Raw genomic sequence first — 23,409 nt, forward strand, 5'->3', positions numbered from 1 at the left:
TGTTGCTGTTTTAAAACATTAAACACAGCAGTATTGTCAACAATTGGAAGTGTGTGTGTGTGTATGTAAATATGATGCACACAATTACCTACTAGCAACAAAATAATCTTTCAAAATATTTATCAACCAGCCTTATTTTGTTGGCACAATGCAGGGTCTCTCTCATAAACCCAGCCCGAACCCAAGGTGTTTGTACTCTGCGCTACAGCAGCTGCAGTACGGGAGGCGTGCACATAGTTCTAGACCTTGCAAGCAGCCTGCAAGTGCCAGTCTGAATCTCAACTGTTAACATGGTGAGACAGTTATCACTGCAACGCAGTGTTTTTGTATGAAAAATTTCTGGTTTCATCTTAATGGTCGTGTGAACAGCCATAACTCTCGCTATTGGTGTGCAGAAAATCCTAAGTGTTTAGGAATATTGGTGTTTGGTGTGCTGTTAGTGCAAGACAGGGGCCAATGACCTAGCTGTTAAGCCCCTTTAAACAACAATCATCAGTGCAAGACAAATAGTTGGGCATGTTATCTTTGAGATGACAGAAAATTTATTTCACAGAGCTTGGTAGCTGCAGTCGCTTATGCGGTCGGTATTCGGGAGATAGTGGGTTTGAACCCCACTGTCGGCAGCCCTGAAGATGGTTTTCCATGGTTTCCCATTTTCATACCAGACAAATGCTGGGGCTGTACCTTAATTAAGGCCACGGCTGCTTCCTTCCCAGTCCTAGCCCTTTCCTGTCCCATCATCACTATAAGACCTATCTGTGTCGGGGCGTCATGAAGCCAATGGAAAAAAAAATCAGTAAAAGCATGCAAAAATTAAATGGAAAAAAGAAGATGCTCTACTAAACATTTCGACATAGTTTGACAAGCCACTATTTTTCATGGCGTGTTTGACACCGTTCTTCCATCAGTTAACGGAAGAAGAAAAATTGCGTGGATGGTTTCAACAAGATTCAGCCTCTACTCATGCAGCAGAAGATTCCCTTCTTACAATATCAGAAGTGTTTGCTGACAGAGTGATCAGTGCTGGTCTATTTCCCCCTCGTTCTCCAGATCTAACAAACAGTGTGTGATTTTTATTTGTGGGCTAAACTGAAATAAAAAGTGTATCGAATAAATCCTCACACATTGGAGGAACTGAAAGAAAATATTACGAATGAAATCAGAAACATCACAGTGGCAGAACTCACTCGCGACAGCTACCATGCCTTTCTGGGTTACATACCCAGAAAGGACGACACTTCCAGCATCTCTTATAAGGTAAGATTTCATATAAGATGATATACACGCTTAAAGCAGGGCGGCCACACACGACATAAGTTCAGCTGAGGCGTCTGCCGTGGAGTACAAACACCATGCGTTTGGCCTGGATTTATATGAGAGAGCCTGTATATTGACAGGATGAGTGTTTACCATCCCTTCAACTATTATCAGTCGTAAGACACTTACTACACTATTCAGTCACACTTCCTGGGACATCCAAAGAATAGTGAAAATGAAATCCCAACACCAGCAAGGAGTTGTGCTAGATAAACAAAATTGAGGTGGCATGTTTGCACATCTGAAAGAAGAAGCCTATTCAAATTTGTGCGCTAATCAACAAAGAGTGGTGCTAGTAGCGCCATTATGACTTGCAAAGTAAGTTTCCTTTAAATACGTGCTGTACACTTTGTACATCCAATGCTGACGTTATGAGATAGGCGAGAGTCAAACATGCCTTTATAGAGATGAAGGCATATCAGCAGCTTGCGAGGCTGTGTAGTAGGACTACAAGAAGGTGGTATGTTCTTTATACGAAGCTGCAGAAAGCCTTGGCAGCGATGTGTCCACAGTGCATCGGTATTAGCAACAATGGTCACAGGGAAGCACTTTCTCAAGAAGACTGAGGTGACTACAGAGAGGGAAGAGTCTTATTTGCTGCATGACTGTGGTGGTTTGTACTGCATCTGCAGCAGCCATTAGAGCTTCAGTTGACACAGGAGTGACACAAGAACTTAACAAATTTAATACTTGAGAGACAACTCTGAGCCAGGTGTCCTGTAGCACTCATGCCACTAAGTCCGAATCACTGCCAACTGAGACTTCAGTGGTGTCAAGCTAAGCTCATTGGAGGGCAGAGTGGAGATCTATCGTGTTCTCAGATGAGAGCCATTTCTATCTTGGTGCCAGTGATGGCCGTAGTTTAGTAAAGAAGAGGTCAGCTGAATTTTGGAACCAACCTGTCTGCAAGTGTCAACACACTGGACCTAGACCAGGAGTTATGGTCTGAGGAGCGATTTCCTAAATAAATAATGTTATTTGCTTTACGTCCCACTAACGACTTCTTCGGTTTTCGGAGACGCTGAGGTGCTGGAATTTAGTCCCGCAGGAGATCTTTTACATGCCAGTAAATCTACCGACACGAGGCTGACGTATTTGAGCACCTTCAAGTACCACCGGACTGAGCTAGGATTGATCCTGCCACGTTGGGTTCAGAAGGTCAGCGCCTCAACCGTCTGAGCCATTCAGCCCGGCGAGTGATTTCCTTTGACAGCAGGAACAGTCTTGTCATTATCCCAAGAACCTTGGGAGTGGATTTGTACATCAGACTGGTGACTGACTGGTTGTGTTGTCGTTCATTCGCAGTATTCAAGGGGATGTTTTCCAACAGGATAAGGCTCATCAACACCCAACGTGCTCTACAGTGTGTCGATGTTGCCTTGGGTCTGTGAGATCACCAGAGAGATCTTTTGCCCACTGAGCATGTAATGGGATATTGTGGGACGACAAATCCACAGTCTAATTGTTGCTGATTTGACTGACCAAGTATAGCAGGCATTGAACTCTACGTGCCCTAGTGTATGCACGATTGCGACTACAGCAGTTATTAATGTACCGTGTCGCATGTCTTCTCGTGCCTACTTGAACCCGTGACTGGGAACTGCTTAGCCAAAACTGCATTTCTTCACACTGTCTTCTTGGTGTTGGGATTTCATCTTTTGCTAGTGTAATTGGTTTCGTTAGTATTATTAGTTTAAACATTTTATAATAATTTCTCCAAAACTGACCAAAGATTGGAAAGTTCTTAACTTAAGGTTCAGATTATTGGTATTTACAACAAGCACTTCCAAGAATTGACACTACTACTAGATAAACAAAATCACTAAGCATTTCTGATAAGTATGGATAACTTCCTGATCACTGACTTGTACAACTTAAATTGGTAGGCCCCTATATTATATTCAGATTTTCATTTTGCTTTTTCTACTCTAAGAGTCCACATAACTAGGGTGAAAGTTCAGCAAAAAATAGCATTTCTTTAACAGAACCTTTGAAAATTGAATCCTGATCCTGAAGTCGAATGTATTGGGAATGTACAGTACTGTAGACTACTACTAGTCCAAGCGGCACCTGTCCTTGAATGAAGAGGGAAAAATGAGTCACGCTGAGGGAAGTGCAGCTTTACAATCGGCAGTGACTTATATCGAGCAGCTGACAGAAGCAAAGAAGCAACAGCAGATGATGTAATGTTTATAAAGAAGTTGCGTGATTTTGCTTCTAAAAAAAGAAATTGACACAAAAAACAGAAAAAGATGGCCAATTTCTTTTAATTTTTTAATTCTACAGAGTTTATGTCACAGTACTATACTGCAATGTGAGTTTCTTCTGTTTATGACAGTCTGTGATGTTTATGCAAAATGTTGGTGTACGTTTACACATTCAATTCTGAGTTTTTGTAATACAGTATGTTTTTCTGCATTTAATTTTCCACCACGAGTGTTTATCTCTCATTGGGGGTGAAACTTCAATAGTGTATGGACGAGACATCATAAAGACAACATCAATTCATTTCGAGTGCGTACATTTAGTAAAGACACATTAATACTACTTGGTTTTTTATTTATGTACTGTACTTCACTTAAGCTCAATATAGATATATTGTCGGTTAGTCCGGCCTACGGTCCAAACTAGATGAAGTCTATTGTACTTTGCTACCGTTGATAATGACACAACAGAAATACAAATTATCCTACATGCATTGGCCACGATTCAAACCACACCTGCCTTTACGAGGAGCCAGTGATTATGACACTTCACTACTATACTCAACATACATACAGGATTATTTTTCAGTATGTGCATGTAAGAATTAAAAAGAAAATAGAAGATGCTTTACTAAACATTTTCAGATAGGGTCTGACAAGCCACTATTTTCCACGTTATTCACATTTAGTTTTCACATTAATTACAGTTATTTTATTTAAATTTATCACTTTACAATACCATAACAGTGACAAACCTGAATTTCGCACCTCACAACTAACTTCAGTGCAAGCACTTAAATGTAACTTAAAAGCTTTTCACACAAGTTCAATATAAATATTACACCACATTATTAAACAAGACCAAGATCAAAACACCACCCAGGTGGATGACAGTTGAGAGGGAAAGGTTTTAGAAAGTGGGGTAATTCAAATATCTGGGGGAGTGGATAGACAGTACCTGTCAGAAAGAGAGGAACTCTTATCAAGAATCAACAAGATGAAATTGGCATATAAACTAACTATGAACACAACAAGAAGAATATCTCGATCAATGCAAAACTCAAGACACTACCAGTCAGTCATCTGCAAGGATGCTTTATATTGGTATACTTGTAAAAAAAAAAAAAAAAAAAAAAAAAAGCAGGATTGGTCAAGAAGTTCCAGCTAGTGGAGAGAAAGATTCTGAGGAAGATACTGGGACACCAAGAACAGAGGATAGATCATAGAGAAAGAAAGGGAACCAAGAATTATATCTCAAGTTGGAGAAGATCTCAGATACCATGCAGAAGAGGAGAGCCATGTTCTTCGGACATAATCTACACAATGAACCCGGGAAGACTGACCAATCAGATAATAAGATTTTTTGAGATCAGGAAATCTCCTGTGCGCTGGTATTAGGAGGTGAAGAAGGACCTGGAAGAAATAGGAATACAAGGAATGGAATTCAGCGACAGGGATGTTTACAAGTCGACGATCAAGGTCACAAAGAGGTTTCAAGAAAAAGTTAGATCCCGTACACAAGCATCATGGACAGAAGAAGGAGGAGATTAGAGAGTGAAAGGATGAAGGAGCACTGGACAAGGATTAAAGCCCAGAAACAGATCAACCTGAATTTGAATCAACGTGGTCCGTAGTCGGCCAAAACAAAAGCAGAAGAAGAAACAAGGAATAAAACTACACACTATTCCTTGTTTAATAGTCTGTTTGTCATTATTATCACATGCAGTTTCCAGCTGTTGGCCAGATCTGCTTAGTATGTTATAGCGTTCTATTTACCTGTGTGTTTGACAGACTGAAAAGCTTTCAAGTTACATTTTAATGAGTCGACACAGGCAAGAGTAGCTTCCTTCATAACAAATCAATGTAAGACGCACCCTTTCAAATCCCAGGTGACTACAATCCTGTCCCCACTGGGGTCTTGAGACTGTATAAAATTAGACAGGACTGATCGTTTGAGGCAGGGAACTTCTTGTCTGCGAAGGCAGCTTAAGGGTCAGCCTGAAGACTAGGCAATCCACATTGCATTTTTTGGTTACCTACTGTATTGTCTTAAATAAATAACACCCACTGTATTCCCTGATTTCCGTAAGAGGTGACTAAAAGGGGCCCCAAGGGATCATATCTAGAAAGCATGGGATGGTGCCCACGGAGCCCTTAGCTCAGTCCTGGCATTGGTTTCACCTACTTGTGCCAGGTTCCTCACTTTCATCTATCCTATCCGACCTCCCTCGGTCAACTTTAGTTCTTTTCTGACCCCAAAGGTATTAGGGAGTCTTCCATTTTAATGACCTTCATGGCCCTTGTCTTTCTTTGGCCGATACCTTCATATTTTGAAGTGTCGGATCACTTCCATTTTCTCTATAATTAGTGTTAATAAAGGATGATTGTCAGTCAATTTACAATTCCACTTAAAACAATAATCACCACCACCATCAGTTTATAGTCCACAAAGTGGCCCTGTCTTATTGTATTTACATTGTCATATGACGGATCATTCTATGAATCAATCATACCATTTGAAGACTCGTACAAAACGATGGCGTAGTACTGGTAGAGTTTCAGAGAGCAGTCAGACATTCACCTCGAGTATGGGAAAGAATGTAGCAATGTCCTCACAGCTGAAAGGCTGTACAGGGAACGATTTCCCAATATGCATCATCCATCACGATGAGTGTTCATTTCTGTAGATATGTGAATACGGGAGATTAGTTTGTTGTAACCAATATGAGGATCCTTCTCACGCCCCCCTTTGAAGGAGGAGTTGGAATGTATTGCAGCAAACATCACTACAAGTATTTGTCGTGTTACATGTGCAATGGACCCTGGCAAGAAATCCACAGACAGTCCATGCACTGAATTGGACTGACTTCGCACTAAGGATTGAATGGTGTCGGTGGTTGTTTCAGCAATAGAATGACTGACAAGATTCTCTACAGTTCGTGCTGTTAATTGACGAGAACTCATTCCCTCGTAATAGTACCTGCAACAACACGAATAGCAGTGTGTGCGTGGTATGAGGAAAATGTTATGATCAAGTTACACCACCAAGTACATTCTGCTGTGAAAATCTGGGCTGTCATTAGCTCACTGGGCTAATCAACAACATGCTCGTGGTTCATACAATGAGTTTTGCCTACGCTGTTGAAAGACATACACTATTGCCATTTTGCTTTACGTCGCACTGACACAGATAGGTCTTATGGTGACAATGGAATAGGAAAGGCCTAGGAGTAGGAAGGGAGCAGCAGTGGTCTTAATTAAGGTACAGCCCCATCATTTGCCTGGTGTGAAAATGGGAAACCACGGAAAAACATCTTCAGAGCTGCCGACAGTGGGATTCAAACCCACTATCTCCCGGATGCAAGCTCACAGCTGCACGCTCCTAATCACATGGCTAACTCGCCCGGTGAAAGACATACACTTGGCAGACCGTTCATGAGCTGATGTGGCTGCAGTGTGATGGTTCCCCACCTCATTTCAGTGAGGGTGTCTGCAATGATCTGCATGTTACATCTGCTGGTTGCTGGACTGGAAAAGGAGAACCTATTTCTTAGCCAGCGAGGTCAAACAACCTGAATCCATTCAATTATTTGGTATGGAGATATGTAAAATTACTGTGTGTGTAAGACCGCAGTGGTCATGGACATGGAATTAGATGCTATGACCGTAGTCGCCTGTGATGTGATTCAAAACTCACTGGGGATATCTGAAAGTGCAGAAGAATCTCATATGCCAATGTCATGCTTGCACTGAGGTTGGTGGCAGTCACTTTGAGCAACTGATGTAAAGTACAAAATGGTAAGTCAATTCAGGTTTGTCAACGATATGGTACTGTACAGAAATAACTGTAAATAATATAAAGCCAAATGTAAATAAATACATGTAAAATGTATCTTAGATGTGAAGCTTCCACGGTCTGTTGAGATATTTAGTTCTTCTTCCAGGTTGAACCGGCTGTTTCTTTTTCTGTACCTTCCGTACAATTTGCCAATATTTTGAATACATGCACTAAAATGGTAATCAGTCTCCCAGGCAGCTAAATCAACTACAAGAGTGGTTATTGTGCTTCACCTTCTATCTCGCAGGATGACGTAAGCCGCACGGGGCCTCCTGGGAAGTCTGGAACGTGTGTGTCACTTGCCAAATAGCTGGTGACTGCCGGCGCTATTACATAACGAGGGTTCGGCCTGTACATTCATGGTGTGACCTACATATTGTAATCTATGTATAATAAGCATCCAAGAACTGCTGATTCTGTCCTTACTCTAAATTCATATTGTTTGGGTGTTTCTTAATTTTGAAAGCTCTCAGATTTTTTCTTGAGATTCTAGGGAATAGTTGCTAAGATCTAGATTCTGTCAAGTGCAATTCTGTGTCTTGTTTTGCAGGAATGCTTGGCTACAGCTGAAATATATAGTCATGGTTCTTGGTGTGATGGATATTTCAGTTGTAGCCAAGCATTCCTGTGAAATAAGACGTGAAATTGCATTTGACGGAACCAAAATCTTAGCTGCTATTCCCTGGAATCTCAAAAGAAAGACCCGAGAGGCTATGAAAATTAAGAAATACCCGAACATAAATTTAGAGGAAGGATACAAAATCAGCAATTCTTGGATGACTAATACACATAGATTACAATATGGAGGTCACAATACAAACATATAGGACCAACCCTCGTTACGTAATAGCACCGGCAATCCCGAGCTATTTTGCAAGTGACACACATTCCAGACTTTTCTGAAGGCCCCACGGGGTTAACGTTAGCGAGAGAGAGAGAAGGCTAATTAAAAGTGAAGCACACTAACCACTGTCCTAGATGATTTAGCTGCCTGAGAGACTGATTACCTCAGTAGAAGTAAAGAGTATTTCAGTCACCTTGACAAAGAACACCAAAATGTATTTGAAACGTCAACAAACCATATGGAAGGTACAGAAAACAGCAAAACATTCCAATCTGGAAGAAGAACTAAATGTAGCTCTAAATGATCCAGAAAACAGTAACAGTGATAAACATATTTAACTCCACATCTCCTTATGCTTTCTTCTAAGAGCCTACGTTTTCTATCTCAAAGTGTTCAGTAGAATATCCCCTATTTACTATTTTTGCATACACTTATTGAAACACTTTGTAAAATGTAATTGAATGCACATCTGTGTGGAAAAGTGTTGCAACAAACTGCATTTCCTTTCATCCTGACATATTCTGTCGACTGTTATGATTGGATTCCACACCACCCAGTCTCTCTCATAATTTTGCAATTTGAAATGGATGGAACACGTTTTTTTTTTAAATCTATATTTCCATTATAATTTGGGCACAAGGTGGACTGAAATGTAATAAGTCACACCTGAAGATCAAAACCAGTGATATTGTTGGCCACATCCAAAGGTAAACTGAATTACTTTGACTATTTCAAAACCAAAAAGAAAGGTTATTTTACAGTAAACCTCAATACCTGAGACAAGATCAAGGCAATATCATCTGTAAAATAATGTAAATTATAATCAAAGAGCTAAATGAGACAGCAAATAAGTCAATTAATTCACTCATCCCAGGAAAAAAAAACAGGTAAGTGAATTCTTTCGTTTTTTTTAATTTTTGCAGTAACCTACTTAGGTTAATGTTCTCTATCCTTTGATGCTAACAAGATAAGCCATTTCATCATAATATTGAAGAAATAGCCAAATTTTACTTCCAGATTATTTAATAATACACAACACTAGAGAGGAGTAGCTAGTGAATGAGTTGTTCAAAATGAACACTTCACTTCTATGAAGTGTGAACTAACCACTCAATTTCAATGAATTGGCAGTTCAATCACTTCATAACATTCAACTCATTCTATTTGTCTGTCACTCGCTCTCTTCCCTCTCCCACTATCTGTGTCACTTTTTACCCTTTCACTCCCAGGCCCATACTACCTGTCACTGCATTCTTGCACAGATTTCCTTCTCTGTTTATCTCTTCCCTGTACATATTGACCATCATCTAGATGATATAAGCCACTGGGTGCCCATTATTACATAGCTCTGTAATATTATATAGGTTTATCGAGTGAGACACTGTGAACGAAGTCACTGCTGAATGACATAGTAAGCATCATCGTTCAGGCTACATTACTTCATGAATGAACTACTTCATTTGAACGATTCACAGTAAAGAGTGTGAATGAGTGAAATAGTTCATACGAATGAACTGATTCGACTAATTGGTACACAACAGCCCACGGTAAGAAACAGATAAGTTGAGTTATCTCGTCAATATTTTGAATTAGTCGTTACAGCATCAGATAAGAAACTAATGCCTAGTCAACATAGGACAAGTCAGTTTCTTTCATGATCCAAAGCAGATACTTCATTCATATTTTGAATTAAACAAAATCCAACCAAAACCACAATTTAAAAAGCTGTTTCATATAACACAGAATGGTTTTCAACATTTGGTGAATTGGTGATTTTATACTGTTTAAAAACAAGAAAATGCTTCCCCTAAGAACTTTAATTTTTTATACTTATCTTGTTATTTCCTGACATGAGTGAATTAGCCAAAGAATTCATCGATACTTCTTAGGGGATCAAATGTATATGGACTGCTTTGGTACAACAAAATATCTTCAGTTTAAGAACACGTTTAAAATTCTATTACCACACACTGCTTCAAGAAGGTTATCCATACTTGTTTTACAATGATAAGTTCTCCTAAGTATCTTCATTACAATGAAAACAATTTTAGACATACCATTGTAATGAACAAATAAATCAAGAGAACTTACAGGCTGGAAGAAAAACTGAAAGAAAATCTCAAACTGGTCACCATAAAGCACAGGAAGAGATTTATCAAGTTTTTCTTCCAGCCAGGTTTTAACTACAGAAAAACAATTTAAAATTGTTAAAACACACCCATTATTCAGTTTCCAAATCATATTTTCTCATTATTTGCCGGTCTATCAGCAAAATATAGGGGGAAACGACAAAACGATGCTTTAAATATTACTTTTCTTCTTTACTGCAAGGAATTAAGCTAGTATCTCTTTGATCCAGGCACATATCTGGAATTTAGAAATACCCACTTTTGTTTCAAATTATGATTTGGACAGATAATACAAGAGACCTGTGATACCTTACAACAGTGCTTTCATTACCGCCTGTTAAGTGATCAAATGATGATAATAGGATTGTATGTTGCACACTGAACAAGAGACTCATCCTATCAAGTTAAACTACATCGTTGTATGAGAAAAAGATCATCATTTGGCTTGCCAGAATTGGTCTGCAAGTCAATTACTTCAAAATATTCCTACAGAAAGCTATCAGCCACTTACTGTATATATTCAGTTAAAACATCAAAACCTAATCAAAAGTCTTGACATCTGCAGCCATTCCAGCTATTTTGGGTCCTACAGGAATCAATCAACCTGACGGTAAACATCATATCTTTGAAGAATGGAAAATCCTTAATGTGGGATGAAACTTGCATGGATACTGTTACAGCTATGCATTTTACCAACCACCTCTAAAGTAGCTGAGTCAGCAGCAGATGCACCCATTCTTTTAAAGAGAAATAATTAACAATCCATTGTTGATAATTACATTTTTCATCGGTTTGCTATTGAAACGTTTGAGCCATGGTGCTCTGAAGCAAAGAAACTCGTCTCTGAAATCCGGAAAATGCTACAGGACATCACAGATGATTCCCGAGCTACTGAGCGCCTCCCGCAAGTGTCATGGGAACATTTGCTTCCTCTCCTTCCTTGGAAGTAACATTTTATTGTTAATTAATTTAGTATCATTGTATATTTTTTTCAAAAATAAAGTTAAATCGTCTAACCATTTTATGTTACTCAAAATCATCATTCCCAAGGTGAATTCCATACAGTCACAGTGTCATCTAACTTGACTTTATCTATATAAAGATTGTGAGCAACTGCAAAAAGACCTCAATAACATTATGACATGGACTACAGGCAATGATATAATGATAAACAGAGTTAAAAGTCAGGTTGTGAGTTTCACAAATAGGAAAAGTCCTCTCAGTTTTAATTACTACACTGATGGAGTGAAAGTTCCTTATGGGGATCAATGTAAGTAGCCAGGTATTAATACAGTATAAGGAAAGACCATCAGTGGGATAATCACATAAATGGGATTTTAAATAAAGTTTACAGATCTCTGCACATGGTTATGAGGGTATTTAGGGGCTGAAGTAAGGGTGTAAAGGAGAGGGCGTATATTATGTCTCTGGTAGGACACCAATTAGAGTATGGCTCCAGTGTATGGTACCCTCAATAGGATTACTTGATTCGAGAACTGGAAAAGATCCAAAGGAAAGCAGCTTGGTTTGTTCTGGGTGATTTCCGGCAAAAGAGTAGCGCTATGAAAATGCTGCAAAGTTTGGGCTGGGAAGACTTGGCAGAAAGGAGACGACCTGCTGCTGCAGGAAATCAGCTTCATTTTCCGTATCAAATCTAATTTACATTAAATCAATAAAAGTAAACTTCCCCCTGCTTGATACTACAGTATATATTTGCTTTAAGCAAATTAATTATTTGTAGAATGTTTTATTCCTTAGGAACATCTTCAGATTCATAACACTGCTTAGGTGAAATTACAGATAATTTTCTTCTTCTCAGAGAAAAAAAAAAAAACGCACTTTAAAATAGTACCTTTGCTATGCTTAAAATAAAACTAATTTAAAAAGATAAAAATAATTAAAATATGTGGGGAGTGTTGAATGGGGCAGTGAAGTAGGAAGGGAAGATGGATCTACTTATATTCTCACCTAATTTAAAACAATTTCCTATTCACTTAAAAAGAGATTAAAAATTGATAGTATACGGCAATTTTGTTCATATGTGATGTATATGTTTTTCTTAGTTGTTCAATAGTCCGACTCGTTGGCTGAATGGTCAGCGTACTGGCCTTCGGTACAGAGGGTCCCGGGTTCGATTCCCGGCCGGGTCGGGGATTTTAACCTTCATTGGTTAATTCCAATGGCCCGGGGGCTGGGTGTTTGTGCTGTCTCCAACATCCCTGCAACTCACACACCACACATAACACTATCCTCCACCACAATAACAAGCAGTTACCTACAGATGGCAGATGCCGCCCACCCTCGTCGGAGGGTCTGCCTTACAAGGGCTGCACTCGGCTAGAAATAGCCACACAAAATTATTATTAGTTGTTCAATCTTTTAAGTTTTTGAAAAGGGCTTTTCACGTTGATGTTAAGTCTTAATTAAAAAAACTGTTCTCTTCAGCTGCTCTTCTTTTCCAAAGCGAGTCTTGTTGTTTGATTTAATTTGGTGAAAATGAGTCCCTTGAATTTTTGTTCATTGAGGGATCCTCTGAAGCTGATGTTAAGAAAAAGCTTCCACACAGTCTTGTTATGTCGTTATTCCACTTCGAATGCTAGCATTGTACCATATACGGCGCCATGAACATACCACTTACACCTCTATTATTAATGCCTAATTCAAACTTTCACGAAGTCTTCCTCGTTAATAGTCGAGATTTTCTTTTAAAGACGTGGAGCAAAGTTCTCTGCGAAACGTAAAGAGTTTCACCTTTATTTCTTGACACGGCATAAGCCCAAAAGCCCAAATCATACCTATAAGTATGGGCCGTGAAAGCATCAATGCCAACATCAGAGCTGTTATTGACAGATTATATGCAAAGGAAAATCATGGTAGAGAAAAATTCTACTTCTCTCATGTGACTCCAGGTAATGTAAAGAGCGCCTTCAGTGACATAAAATCGGGGTCTACTAGACACGATGGAATAAACTTGTGCCTCTTAAAAGAAATACTAGATATCATTCTCCCTACAATAACACACATTATTAACACCTCACTCATCATGGGAATCTTTCCTGAGAACTGGACAAATGCCATCACCTGACCCTTGCTGAAAAACAAACGATTACCGCACAATTGGTATCCTTCCTGTACTACTAGGGAACGTACCGGAGAAACTAGTACACAAACAAATGACAGGCTATCTTTTACATCATAATGTACTTGACAGATATCAATCAGGGTTTAGACTAAATTACAATACCACCATAGCCTTAGTAAAAGTAAGAAACAACATTTAGCTAGCAATGGACAACGGACAAATGACTATTCTAATTCTTCTTGACCTTACTGCGTACAAAGAGATATTTTATTACCCAAATTAGAAACTGAAATTTTCTAATGATGTACAGTATTATGCTGGGTTCGTTCCTCTCTCAGTGGACGTCAACAATGTGTGTCAGTGGGAGATAGTATGTCTAGATGGCAAAACACAGAGATGAAGGTAGCCCAGGGTGGGATTTTATCACCCCTTAGACATAATTAGCCTCAATCAGCAAGGCCCTCTCCTTAACAGTACTGAGGAGTGCTTCATATTCCGTGACCAGTTTACTAATCCTACTTTTAATATCAATGAAATATCTGAGAACAACAATATTCCTTTTGAGACCATAATTGCCAACCACTACAATAAGAAATTCAACAAGATAACATGAGCAATCACCCATATTGTACCAGGAATGTCTACGGCCTGCAACAATGTGATTTTAATTTGCAAATTATTTGCGACATGAAGGCGCAAGCACTTGAATACAGCGTGCGAGGTGAAGGTTCGAGACGGAGTTGCAAGCTATGTGTGTGAGAGAGAGAGCACTATGTCACAGCCAAGAAGCATGCAGGACGACATAATCTCCACGTGCAGCCGGCTCGCCAGTCGAGAATGTACTAGAATATTTGTTATATCTTCTAAATCCTTCTAGATACAAAATAATAAAGCACATCACCATGAGGCCCATAATTTAAATATAACCTTGCCAAAGTTTCAAGTAAATTAACCTATGAATTCTCAAGAGATTGAGTTGGAAAGAAAAAACACATTTTCCACGAGAAGCAGAGAGCCAGCCTCGACTTCGGGTATAAAAGAGCAACGACGAGAGAGGTATAATCAGTTACAATCTACAACTCGCCGTGTGCAGGTGTCGAACCTGAGAACTTTGTTGCGTTAGGCGGAGTAAGTCGTCGTACTTATAAAATTTTTGCAGTGCTATGGACTTAGAAAAATCTGGTGTGTGCTAAGACGGACTCTAATATTTTCAGTGACATCTCCGAACTCATAAAATATCAGCGTATGCTAGAATGAGTGTTTAACATTTGACAGTGATATATATATATAAAATTAGGATATTTCGAGAACTCAGAACTTAGTATTTGTCATAATCAAGTGTGGACAATTTTTTACAAGTATTACTTGTTTTTGAAAAGTGGTATCAAATAACCTAGTAAATCTTAAGGACATTTTGCGGGAATTCCGTGAAATATGAACTCAAGTGAAGTGAAATAACACATTATATCCCCTTAATATTTGTGTTATTAATAATTAGGAACATTTGAATAAGTCTTACATGTGTAGTAAATGGACTGAACTGGCACTTGATATATTCCAATAAGCTTTAATCTTCAGGTTTTATTTTAAACCAAGTACAGTTCTGACTGACAGTAACATTATTCTCATATGTAAATAGTATGAATTATTTGAAAAGTATTTCAAAAACTTGAACTTACTTGAACCATGCTTCAAAATTGTGATTACCTAAAACTGTGCTTCTAAAGGCAGAAAATTTTGAACAGTGTTATGTGTTTCTAAACCATAACAGTTTCAGACTGTGCTTTAATTTCACTCAAAAGCCATAATTATCTCAGAGTGTGATTATTACTTTGAATTTTACGTAACAGACTGTGATTCAAAGTGCAATTCTGAGTACTGTTTACCAGTGGTTTACTAATGTTCACTTGATCAGATAGTGCTATAATTAACCGTTAATTGAACTTTGTCGTGTCTTCACAATTAAGTGACACCAGAAATCTTGACCAAGTGTTTAACCCTCATATCAACCTGACAACTGACCCGACGTGGGAGATGGTACGTGGTACAGCGTGGGAGATGGAACGTGGTACAGCACGGGAGTGAACGTGGTATAACATGGGATATGGTACGTGGTACAACGTGGTGCTCACAGCATCGAAGGAGTTTCAGATGCTGTTCGTAGAACTGCATTCCCCAATTCCAGCGTCATGAACATCCAGGTGATATGAGTGCATTTAACATGAAATTTTGAACTGTTAAAGGCAGTGATTACTAGACATTTACGAACTTTATGAAAAGTTGCTTTATTCTTTTCAAATTATTCTTTTCAAGTGCTAATTTAATTTCAAGTGCTAGGTTAAACAGACTTTAAGAAATTTAAGTAATATCATTTTAGAAAGATTGTAGTTTTTTTCAAATAATGATGTGAAGTGAATAGGTTAGAAAGACTAAAGACTGTAGGCATTACAAGTGAATATTCTAGAAAGACTGTAGGCATTACCAGTGAATAATTTAGACAGACTGTAGGTATTACAAGATAATAATCTAGAAAGATTGTAGGCACTACAAGTGATTATTCCAGAAAATTCTAGAGGATTACGAAGCAATATTTGCTTTACGGAATTAATGAAGAAAATAAGTTCATTTTAAACTTTCATTTATCACAATAATTTTTCAGGATTCACAATATTCATTGAAACATTCAAGGTTAAAGCTAACAGAGGATATTTCCAATTAATTTCTAATTTTCAATGTGAGATAATAATGAAGTTTTTTTTTGCCAAGCCATTTGAATAAATTTAAGTTTTGCAAAATAACATCTATTATTTTGCTCTGTAAACTCCTTTCTCTGTACCGGCTCCTAAGAACCGAAAACTACCTAAGACCTTTCTCATGATCCTTATTCCCACAACTTTTCCTGGTACAATATGCATCTCATAACTTCCTCCACCCCTCTCCCCTTCCCACTTCCTCCCATTGCCTCGAGCCTAAACCTTCACCAAGCTCGCACAACACTACAACCCATTAACCCGCCGCATGAACTCCCACTGGAATATCAAGGGGTAAGGTACTTACACTTGGGTTTTTCATTATCATTCTGCCTTCTGTTCTCTCTGTTTTCTTACTCCCGTTCATTTAGACGTTTTAGTTATCTTTCACAAGCCTTGTTCACCATACTGATCGATATGGCTCTATGTATAATATAATTATTTAAAATAGTTTATTTGAATCTGCCTTGATCAATACACTCATTTTAAAATGAGTGTATTGAGTCAACATGGACCAAACACAATATTAACCTGTCATGGTTAAGTTTATTAACAATGGCTCTATGTTTCAACATAATAACTAAGACACCCCTTTGAGACCTAACTTTCTCCTATTCAGCATTCAAAGGACTTCACTACAACTTTAATATTCAACAGAATACCACCTAACAGCCAACACAGAAGTTTGCATAATCAACTAGTGTCAAACTCAACATGTGATCTTCAGGTTTTTCTTATACACTGAGTGTCCAAAAGTCATGAGAAGGGGTGTCCCATTAGAAAATGTGCCACGTATGACCCCTGAACATTGTGGCTAGCTGCAGCATAGCTGAGCAGTCTGTCACAGACACCAGTGTGATGAAAATAGCAACATGTCATGAGGAATGGAATGATCACTGCCGCTTGGCATATGGGTCATAGCATTGCAGAGATTACTCATGAATTTGAGTTTCCAAGGTCAACAGTGTCGAGGGTGGATCTTTTATACTGCAGAGAGAATGTTACCACCCACGTAAATGGCTGCACAGGAAGACCACAGGTGTTTAACGAACGGACATCATGTCGCCTCTGCAGAACCATACTTGGTGCTCAACGAGCTACGAGTCAGATCGCCGCCCAGTTGAATGTTGGGAGTCATGAACCCATTTCTACCAGGACTGTGAGGAGGCAACTCTACCCCATACGCTTCACCAGCCGACGATCAACTTGTATCCCTATGCTGACACCTCGACACAGAGCTCAACAACGTGCATGGGCTCGCGAACATCGGCAATGGACCTCGGACCGGTGGCAATGTGTGGTATGGTTTGATGAATTCCAGTTCCAGTTGTATCGAGCTGATGGGCACATGAGAGTGTGGTGTATGGCCCATAAAGCTATGGATCATGCGTGTCAACAAGGTTGTGTCTACGTGGGAGGTGGCTCAGTTCTGGTCTGGGCGGCATTCTCATGGTCGCAATTAGGGCCCATTGTCTGGCTGCAGGAAGCGCTGACAGGTGCACGTTATGTGAACATTCTTTCAAACCATCTGCATCCCTTTCTGGCGCTAGAGTACCCTGATGGGGATGCCATGTTTCAATATATCACCACTCTGTGGTCGCACTCAGATGATTGGAGGAGCACTCCAGTGAAGTTTTGATCTTGGACTGGCCCTCCAGATCCCCCAATCTTAATCCAATCAAGCACTTATGGGATGCTGTCGATGCTGGTGCATGCTCCATGAACCCTGCACCAACTACACAAGAGCAATTGTGAGGAGCAGTGCAAGATATGTGGGTCCAGATCCCTCCAGAATGATTCCAACACCTTATAAAGTCGATGCCTTGCCATATTGCTGCTGTTTTGAGGGCTTGCGGAGGAGCAACTCGTTATTAACATCACAATTATTCAGTGTATGTATATTGTTATTTAATTGCAACATTGTTTTTGCATTCACATCTATTATCTATATGTTTAATACATTGATCTTACATGAACATTATTATGGATAGCTATGCCATTGTTCCTTGGCATGTTTTATATTTCTACACGATCCCATTGGAACTACTAGCCTAGATGCTCAATGTGTTATTTTTAAGTTGAAGTTTTGCCACCACATTATTTTAACCTTAAACATCAAGATCTCAAGCTAACATACTACCAGTAACATTTTGGACTCTCAACCTTTTATGATCATTCAATTCCGCTAATTGTAATTTTGTACGCATTTTCTTGTTCGTTGTGTTCTTTTTCTGACAGTCCCTAGTGACCTGTTTTAACTACACAATTAACCTTCATATTTTAGACAATGTTATGTACTCAATTCTTGGATGTGTTTTATCCTGTTATTTGATTTGTTTAGCTCAGGACCTATCAGGGTGCATGCACAAGTGTATTGCGTGGCGTAGGGTACAAAAGACGACTTTGCTAGATTGACCAAAGTGCAGACTACCACTCCTCAATTTTCAACAATAGCGTTGCCCCTCTGTTTCCCTACGCCTGTCTCTCCTTCCTCACTTGCTCTGCAGCGCTCCATCGTCTGACTAAAGTTGAGTTGAGCTTAGCCGAATCGCCCCGAGACAAAACGTTGTCCCGAACCATGCGGAGTCGGACCTCTACAACCTTGGTTTGCAGGCGTGAGATTTTGAGCGTTTGAGAGGCCCTGGTTTAGCTGAAGATGATCAGAGACTGGGCAGCCCTGAAGATGGTTTTCTGTTGTTTCCCATTTTTATAACAGGCAAATGTTGGGGCTGTACCTTGATTAAGTTCTCAACTGCTTCCTTCCCATCATCACCATGAGACGCATCTGTGTTGGTCCGACATTAAGCAACTTGCATACCTCACTCTTCTGGTAACTTCCTGGAGCTGCAGCCATGTGCCTTAAAAGGAAAGTCGCGTTGCTAATCAAGCGATGTCACTATTTTACTGTACATCTATCTAAACATCAAGTAACAATAAATTTGAACCCCCAGACGTTTTATCCATGTGCTGCCAATGGTAGAGGGCTACCCACAAATTAACTAGCGAAAAAACAACAATGTGTTTACAGTCCCATAAGAATAGCTTCACTCATTCAGATCCCACACAAACCAACCTATGGAACTGGACAAAGAGAAAAAGTCGCATAATCCGATTGTCGCTTATTATCTCGAAAAATATATTGGATTTATCGTTTTCATGGTCGACACAATGGAAACTGTTGATAAACTTAACCATAATAGGTATTTGATTTGATCCTGTACTGACGTGTTGAGAAAAATCATAAATTTACAGACATTTCTAATGACATGGAATTAATACATATGGCCAAAAAAGGGAGAACTCATGAATGTTTTAGAAAGTTTAGAAATTTATATTGCTCAAAAAGATCACTTTGAATCAAGTTTAAATGAAAGAAGTACAGATGAGAACCCATTGTATAAACTAGTGTTTAATCATTTAAGGAAGAAAAGAAAAAAGAAGGAAAAGGTAAAACTTGGAGATAAATTTATTTAAGTATTCTCATTCAACATCATACAAATATTAAAATTTATGTAAAGATAATTTTCATGATCTTTCACCTATGTTTGTTTATTTATTGATATGGCTAATTATGATATGATACTTCTTTAAATTTTGGGCTAAACAGAAGATAGTGTTATATTATTTTTATTCTTCGATTGACTTCACTGATGAAGGGAATGTACCAAGTTCCTCAAACATGTATGAATAATTATCAAGTGTATTGACAAGGTGAACCAAACACAAGGGAAACCGTATCATCGTCGTCATCATCATAATCATCATCATCAATTCCCCTTTTCTACCTGATGCTGGGTGGGGGCAAATAAGGCTCCTCTCCACTTCGTCCTGTCTCTCCACCATTCCTCATGCAACACTGTGTTTCAGTCCAGGTTCTGTTGTCCTATGCTGTTTCACAGAGTCCATCCATCGTAATCTTGGTCTTCCTCATCCTCTCCTCCCTGTCATCTGCCTTCCCAGTGCTTGTCTTGGCAGACTTTCATCTGTTTGACCTGTCCAAACCTCCACAATTTGTTCTGCTTCAGTTTATCATTTAGTTTTTGCACATTTAGCTCTTTCCGTATGACTTCATTTCTCAGTCTATCCCTCCTTGTCTTCTGCTCCATACTCTTAGGAATTTCATTTCATCTTCCTGAACTCTACTCTCATCTCCATGAGTCTCTGTCCAGGTTTCTGTTGCATTTTTCATTATAAGTAACTAATATTCCTTCTTTAGCCTTCATTGGTACATCTTTATACCATATTGATCTCTATACCTGGTGGCAGAACACAAATGAACTAGTGAAAAAACAATAATGTGTTTACAGTCCCATAAGAATAGCTTCACACATTCAAAATCCCACACCAACCAACCTATGGAAATGGACAAAGAGAAAAAGAGAGTGCACAATCCGACTGTCCCTTATTATACTTTAAGGTTACTTTACGATGAAATTTATTTTATGTAATGTCCCTTATTATCTCAAAAAATCTAAAAGCATATCCAGTCTTCCATTTTCTGTCAGTTCAATTCCCAAGTATTTGAAGTGTTCTACTATTTCCAGTTCCTTGTCTCCAATTCTGAATGCTCCTGTTCCTTCTTCACTTCCTCTGCTCATCACCACTGTCTTGATTCTCATTCCCCACTGTTTAATCCTTCTATCAGTACATTCAGCTGTTTTGTACTTCCTCCTCATCTTCTCCCCAGATCACATCACCTGCAAACATCATTACATTCATTCTTTTCCCTCTATAATCTTCCCTTGCTGCCATTAGGATGTCATCCATCATCATTATGAACAGCAAAGGTGAAAACACACTCCCTTGTTGGCTTCATATAGCTGTAACAGTTATCATATACTGCTGTTATTAGTTCCTTTGGCGGCGGCGGCGGCGGCGGCGGCGGCGGCGGCGGCGGTGGCGGTGGCGGTGGCGGTGGTGGTGGTGGTGGTGGTGAGGAGAACTTAACACTGTTGAGCTGTTGCTCTTTAGCTGTTCACTGTGTTTGTGTGAATTACTGGACTGTCTCAGGAGTCAAACCAAGAAACAGTCATCATGTCTTGTGTGGTAAGCAGTCGTGTGTTCAAACGGGGTGATTGAGTTGTGAGTGCAAGTGAAAGGCCTGTCAGTCAGGTAATACCAACGAGCTGGACTCCCTGCTACGTGAAGAGAACAGAGACTTGTAAAAACCCAGCAATTAGTAAATGCAGTCATTTGTGGTTTTGTGTGTGTGTGTGCATTTATTGGTCATCCTGGAATAAATTAGAGTGATAAAAGAGATGGTGCTTTATTCGTAACAATATTATATGCAAACACTACACTTTGTCCAACATGGCAGCCCATAATTTGTGGCAAGTAAATAAATAAATAAATAAATAAATAAATAAATAAATAAATAAATAAATAAATAAATAAATAAATAAATAAATAAATAAATAAATAAACTAAAACTAGCGTATTCGTGAACTATCAGTCATCTAAGAAACAACTCTTACTACACTAATAGTGGGGTCTATACAGTAGTGGACATTTTGTCGAGCTTTTGAGAGGTTAATCTATGTGGATACAAATTACATAACTATTTTGAAATTCTCTTGAATGGGCTTTAATTTTTGAGATTTCAGCATGTCAATTTGCAAACGCCAGTTATAAGCTATCATATAGCCAGGTCAGAGTTGCGTTCTGGTAGCACGATGATCAAAGGCATGGGCTCTGTACTATAAGTTGCACAGGTTCAAGTGTCCACCAAGTCATTTTTTTTGGTTTCTTGAATTTTCAAATTATTTTTACTTCTTGCTGTTGTTTTTTTAAGAGCATGTCTTTTTTTCATATGTACTTTTAATGATGTTTCATTTCATTCCAATGTTTTATCATAACATCACTTTCTATAGTACATACAGTTCTTTAAAAAGTTCAGAATTATGAAAGAAGACATTTTGCGAAAGTACGGAGAACCCTGAGGGAGGGGGGATCAAACAATCACCACTGATCTGCATTTAGCGTTGTTGCCCAAGTGGCAGATTCACTATCAGATGTTTACCTAGTCTTTTCTTAAATTATTTTAAAGAACTTTGAAGTTTATCAAACATCTCCCTCGGTAGATTATTCCCAATTCCTCTTCTTATAAATGTGTATTTTTCCCAATTTATCTTCTTGAATTTCAACTTTTACTGTGAACTTTCCAATCTTTATAGGCTCCACTCAAGCTTAACACCCATCGTCTGTCAGGAGAGGCCTAACATTACAATGTGCCCTTTCCGGTCACGTGTCGGGCAAGGCCCGACATGACATTGCCACCGCTTGTCTGCCGTATATTACATGTTATAATTCTCATGTTAGGTCCGTATTGAAATGTACTATACAAAGTATGTTACAAGTGTTATTATTTTTTATATCCACCTATTCAATACAAAGAGATTTTTCTTAGAGATTAAAAATTATTATAAAATGTTAAGGGACATGTTTTGCCCATATTAAGGGCATCATCAGCCTCAAACTCAAACCTGTACGGTGAAAAATCAGGATCATTATTGCTCTTACAAGTCATACAAAGAGGATATCAATGTACGTGTCTGTCCAAACATAAAAATTATTAGAATGTCCTTGGCTAAAATCGCAGTATCAAGCTGCATGTCAAAAGTTCACACAATTATACTTTCCGGTGAAAGTTAAATAGACTATAGGCAGCTGAAGAGCCACTTAAGAGGGCTGTTGTCTTACCACAACATACGAAATTGGCATCTGTAATTATCAGCTTTGCTTTTTCTTATCCTCTAACAGGAGTATTCAAGGAAGCACATTTCTGTTTCATTATAAAGATTGAGCTGTTTAATGCTCTACCCCCAAGAAGTTTTTTTGGGTGCATTGACTCTAGGCTCCGGAAAGTATAATCGTGTGAACTTTTGACATGCAGCTTGATACTGCGATTTTAGCCAAGGACATTCTAATAATTTTTATGTTTGGACAGACACCTACCTTGATATCCTCTTTTTATGACTTGTAAGAGCAATCAGGATCCTGATTTTTCACCATACAGGTTTGAGTTTGAGGCTGATGATGCCCTTAATATGGACGAAACATGTTCCTTAATTTTTTATAATAATATTTAATCTCTAAGAAAAATCTCTTTGTATTGAATAGGTGGATATAAAAAATAATAACACTTGTAACATACTTTGTATTTGCCGTATATTAGCCGAAAAAAATACATGACAGTATACTGTACTGCCATCTTTTGGTTCAGCATGGAACTCTGTAAGATCCAGA

At 38.7% G+C, this 23,409-nt stretch overlaps 1 long non-coding RNA gene across 3 annotated transcripts in view; it reads right to left on the reverse strand.

The window, feature by feature from the left end:
* Nucleotides 1-23,409, reverse strand: part of LOC136866391 (uncharacterized) — a 93,606-nt gene that overhangs the window by 23,522 nt on the left and 46,675 nt on the right. The gene's annotated exons all lie outside the window — the stretch shown is intronic.

This window comes from Anabrus simplex, chromosome 3, assembly GCF_040414725.1.
Source record: "Anabrus simplex isolate iqAnaSimp1 chromosome 3, ASM4041472v1, whole genome shotgun sequence".
In the NCBI taxonomy this organism is placed as follows: domain Eukaryota; kingdom Metazoa; phylum Arthropoda; class Insecta; order Orthoptera; family Tettigoniidae; genus Anabrus; species Anabrus simplex.